This window comes from Ornithodoros turicata, chromosome 2 (genome assembly GCF_037126465.1).
Source record: "Ornithodoros turicata isolate Travis chromosome 2, ASM3712646v1, whole genome shotgun sequence".
NCBI classification, from domain to species: Eukaryota; Metazoa; Arthropoda; class Arachnida; order Ixodida; family Argasidae; genus Ornithodoros; species Ornithodoros turicata.
The window spans coordinates 1,580,082-1,585,447 of NC_088202.1; the positions used below are offsets into that span (position 1 = coordinate 1,580,082).

Below are 5,366 nucleotides of genomic sequence, written 5' to 3' on the forward strand. Positions count from 1 at the left end.
TGAATTGAAGGTGCATGTTAAGAGGAATTCATTTATAAGAGAGCCATGTAAAATACAGGCCATTCTGTCAGCCTGTCAACCTAAATGTTTCGATGATAGGTTTGGCCAAAGAAGGAAGTGTTCACTATGTGAATGTGTACTATGTACTTTTGTTCATGTTTGTAGCATCAAACTTGGATATTCTATTACGTAGTTCATATTCGACTCTCAAGACGACGTGCTGTTCGTTCACTGCTGATTGATGCAGCGAGGTTGGACTGAAGCCTGAGCACAGGTGGCAGTGTTCCTCCGGATAATGCACTCAAACACACAGGAAAATCGAATGTAGCACGTTGCAGCTAACATCATGGTTTGAAATGTCACCAATACATATTGCAATGTGTAACAGAGAGTACAACATACGCTTTTAGCTGTCACTTTTTTGTTCTGAGCATTTTCTGAGCACACGAAGTGGAATTAATTGACTTTGGCATAACGACATTGATAGTATAGGTGGCTATAACACTTCCCTCGCTTAGACATGTCACGAAGTTAGGACACGTCATCACACATGTCATGACTCATCACGTCTGTGCCACCAGATTGTTGCTAATTCAGCTCACGATAATAGGCAGGACGGGTTAAAACAATGTATTTATTTCGTCAGGGCCAGACACGAGTTACCACACGAACAGTCCGCGCAAGTCAAGGTAAAGGTAGGGCTCGCCGTCAGCAGGTGCCGCTAGAGACGACCCTCACCCACTTTTTCTTCTAGCGTACTCTTATGATTTATATAAACATTTCATTATTCACACAGGCCTAGTCACAGTAATACAACCTAATCATGACACTAACCGTCTTCGACATGTTCTCACGTTCTGCAAGGAAACTGTTCAGCTGCTCCAGCTGGTCAAAACTTGAAGCTGGAAGCTCCGGGCACCCCTCAGGAAGTTCCAGTGCTAAGAGTTTCTCGCTATGTTGCCTACGTAGTTCCTTCAGGATGACAAGGATCTCTATCGTGTTCAAATGCCTTCATCTGAAAAGCTTCACAGAACAAAAATATAATTCAGAGATGATGAAACTATACTTGCAACAGAAGACTGACATTTGACAAATACGTAGGGATCCTAGGGGGAGCCAGCGCCCCCAGGAGTTCCACCAGTATCATGCATTAAGGTAAACGTATTTTTATTCGTGAGGGGCCATTCCACGCCAACCCATGCAGAGGTACCGCTTGACCCTCCCCGCCAGAATTTCATGTGAATTTTTTTCTACGATTCCATATTACTCGGAAAGCATCAAAACATTGGTCTCTGATAACAAAACTGAACGTGATGAGATGTACATCCCCTCCAAGATGCCGTGCTTGGCGAAAACCTATGTCACTTCGAGCAGACATTATAGCCCACGTAAGGCAAGGAGCACGAGGAGCAAGGAGTAAGAGCGTTCATTTTAACATATTTCATCAATTTTTACCATCGCACACGACGGGCTCGATGCTTGTGGCATGCGCGGAATTTGCAGTCTGTGAATTGTGAATTCAGGTTTTTGCGAAGCTATTTGCGAAGCTATTGGCGAGTATTTAATTTCATGATTCCAGAGCTGCTTCCTTTCGCAAGATAAACATCAAGGTATATTCGCGAGTACAATTTTTCGAGATATTTTTAGCAGATAGGAATTAGTGAAAGTTAATACATCACTATGTAGCACACCACTATGTGATTCATATTTGATTCCAGTCTCTTTGTCCATAAGGCTATGGTATAGGTACTCTAGGCAACTCTGCAAACAATAGTTTTCTCGTCATAAAGATATTTTATTATTCAGCATTTACACCCTGAATCTCAAAACAAAACCTGAAAATTTCAAACTGCGTTATCAGAGCAGCTCACAGGCAATGTAAGTGTGCTTCCATACCGAGAAACTCAAGATAGCTTGGTGCAGCTTTTGCAGAACACTGGGAGATGGAGGGCCTGCAACATGAGGAATCATTTTACTCCAAAAGCTGCACAGCTTTCCCATGCAAGCATGCGGCATGTATATTCAGCTACAGTGGTGTGGGTGCTGGAATGAACAAAACATTAACTTTGTGGTTTACAAGTTCTTACCAGTTGATTCATTTTGAGAATCACTGAAGGGAGTTACAGATGGTGACAGGCAGGGAGACTGCTCTATGTATGTGTGCAGAAACGAGGCAGAGTGCTGGTGACCTGTAAAAGCCACATCAACAATGCATTTCAACAGTAAATGAATTGCATGTGGTAAAAAAAGGCTCTCGTTGTCATTTCACAACATTAATTTTCACCTCCCCACTGAAATCTTCAGAGGGACCCCATTGGTAACGTACTCTGAACTATCATATTCGTACCACCTACCTGCTGGTTCATGTAGGACAGAAGGGACAGTAGTCTCAAACAGACTTGGCACCTCTCTGGTGGACCGCTGTGATACCGTACCTAGAAATACAGGGGGTTGGCTTTGCTGCAGTTATGAGCAGAAACAAATATAATGCCATGAAAGTGTCCTTCTTGGGAAAAGAAGAAATGTGAGGTGTTTTATTAAATGAGTGTGTGATTATCCAGCAATGTGACAGCAAAGTGACAGCAAAGTAGCCACCTACCACGACAGCTTGAATTGATCAGCAATGGATCACAGTCTGTAAATGGACCCTGAGTACAGCGTGCTGTACTTGGACGTTCCGGCCGACTTGGAATAGCAGGAGCATCACCACTACTGCACTGTGCAGAAAACCTAGATGCTGCACAAATGATAGCGAGTCAAATAGTTAATACATCAACATCAAGCAAGAAACATCACAGGCAGTGTGTACACAGCTCTTATACCCCCGCACACTTCAAGCTGAAAGCAAAGCTGCTACCTAACGACCGTGTCGTGGTTGAATGTGTTGAGAGCAGTTGAGATGGGGGGGGGGGGGGCAATGCTGGCGGTGGAGGAACCTTCAGATAACACTGAGAAGCTGCAAAATAAAAGCACATGAAATAGAAACCTACAAATCCTGTACCCCTAAGTGCCAAACTAACCATTCTTCTTTCCTCGAACAATATCTGGCTCATCATCATCGTCGCTGCCGGACAGTATAACCCTTTTTCGAGCTTTACGCGTTTTTTTCTGATACTCCTGGTCATGCTCTAAGTTGGACGTATCCTCAGCAACAGGCAGCAGGTCAAATGCTTCATCTGCATCGTCTAAAATGGAATTTTATTGCACTGAGGTAAATTGAGCAGAAAAAAATTCGAAGAAAACAAGTTTTGAAAGCAAATGGAAGCTATGTGTGCAAAGTGCAGACAAGGCGGTGAATAATATCAGGATTTTTTTTCTGTCATTGTTATAATATCTCCATCCAGAGAAGCTTGGTAGTCACTGTGCATAATGTTTGTATGAATGGGAAGGGCAGTTATCTATAATCAGCTTTCTTCGATGAACTGACAAATACGTCAGTTCAGACGTGCCTTCGTTTCAACATGTAATGGCCTTGTAAAAAAGAGGAAAACCACTCCAGGAAGCTTAAGCACTACACGCATATGCGTTCAACACTTGTCACGGCAAACACCAGTATGTGCACACCCCATATCCACTTCATCATTTATAACAAAATAAAATTAATATCTAACCTTGATACACACCTCATCACTTATAAAAAAAAGTTTAATAGTAATGTGCAGGTCACGGACTAACCTGTTGTCTGCAATATTCGAATGCGGTGGAGCACCCATGTATCCTTAGGGGACTGATGGGTCCTCAGAAGCCTAGTCAGCTGGAGTTTGGACACCCTCTCCTGCTAATGCGCATACGTGCCGGCAATGTCTCGGTGACCCAGGACGATGATACGGCATAGGTGCTTTTGTCGCTGAACTCTACGACGTGGAAGCTGAAATCATATGTTAACAATTCACTTGCATAAAATGCTAAAGAACAGCTAAGCCCATCGCATGGTCGTGATTGCAAAGCATGATGGGCTGCACAGTTGCAAATATGAAACAAAGGCTCTTGTTCCTGACGTCTGTCAACGCATGTACTGAAGAAACTGCACGTGAAAATCACAGTACTCACAATATAACATTACACCTGACATGTGAAATCATGTAACAGTGGCAAAAATGCGAACTTCTCTCCAGAGGGATAGCAGATGCCTTTACAAACAACATCAGTGTGCTTGGCAAAGGTGAGAGCAGCAGCTACATCAGATACCAAATAGATGGATAGTGTAGATGATGAGCAAGGAGTTGTGTGAAGTTCACTTTTTGTGTGGCCTTAAAGTGTGTGTTCACTTTATATGTGGCCCACAAAAGTGCCTTCATGCTCCAAAATTATGACATTGCGTACTGAAAGGACGTTACCATCACGCAAGAGACCGTGTCTGTCCCTCATGCTAGTCGAAATCAAGGAGCCACGTAGATAACGTATTTACCATATTGCCTCTGGCAACCAAACCAACCAACCAACCAACCTGTGACCAAAGCAGTTCTGACTTTCTTGAGAGATTGAGGTCTGATGAACAGCCTGTGAACTCAGTCGTGCAATCTCATTCTTCTGTGCCCCACTCTCACCCTCAACGCATTAACCTCATGCTTTCCTTTTAAAGTCATCTTCTGTGATTCATCTCATCATTCTTTCACCGTTTGTTAGTCATCTTTTTTTTGTCATCTTTGTCTTTAATCTACCTCATCCTTCTTTCATCATTTGTTAGTTTTTCGTTATTTCCTAATTCTTTTTCCTCTTCTTTATTTCTTATTTATTAATTTTCTTTATTTATTTATTTCTTATTCCTTCCTATTTCTTTCTTTCTTTAATTCTTATCTTTTTTTTTATTTATTTGTTATTATTTCTTATTTCTGGAATAGCAAGCCGACGTCCTGTTTGACTGACCTTTCCCCGTTTTTTCCCCTTTTCGTCTAATAAATATATCCCCCCCTCTCGCAACCCGACAATGCTGGGCCCTTGTTGTGAACTGACGTGGCTACAACAGCACAGCCGTTTAAGTCCTTTCTGTGCGAAGAGAGTGCATTTAGTCCCATGTGCTCTGAAAGTCTCCTGTGCAACTGCTGAATGGGTTTGTTTCCTGATCGAATGTGGCGCTTAAGGACCTGCATATAACTTTCGAAGGGGAAGCTGCTGCACGCATCGAGGGGACCATGCAGGCGGCCATCATTCGCCAGGTGAGTCAAGGAATGAACGTTGTAGACTATGAACTCAATGCCATATAGCGTTGTGCAAGTTTCAACAAAATAGTGCAGTAACTCCTCGGCGTAATTAAGAAGATCACGACGACGAGGACTCACCAGTATGGCTATCGCGACATGGAGGCACAAAAAGTGTTCATACATCTCCTTCTGCAAAATTCCCCGCAAGACAACTGGATATAAGAC

At 42.9% G+C, this 5,366-nt stretch overlaps 1 long non-coding RNA gene across 1 annotated transcript; it reads right to left on the minus strand.

Annotated features, from left to right (window-relative positions):
- Positions 1 to 1,904: 1,904 nt before the first annotated feature.
- Positions 1,905 to 2,717, minus strand: LOC135382996 (uncharacterized). The gene is made up of 4 exons (XR_010419593.1): positions 2,600 to 2,717; positions 2,355 to 2,435; positions 2,088 to 2,189; positions 1,905 to 1,952 (listed from the first exon to the last, which is right to left on the minus strand). It is a non-coding gene; the product is annotated as an uncharacterized LOC135382996 (long non-coding RNA).
- Between the last annotated feature and the right edge of the window lie 2,649 nt (positions 2,718 to 5,366).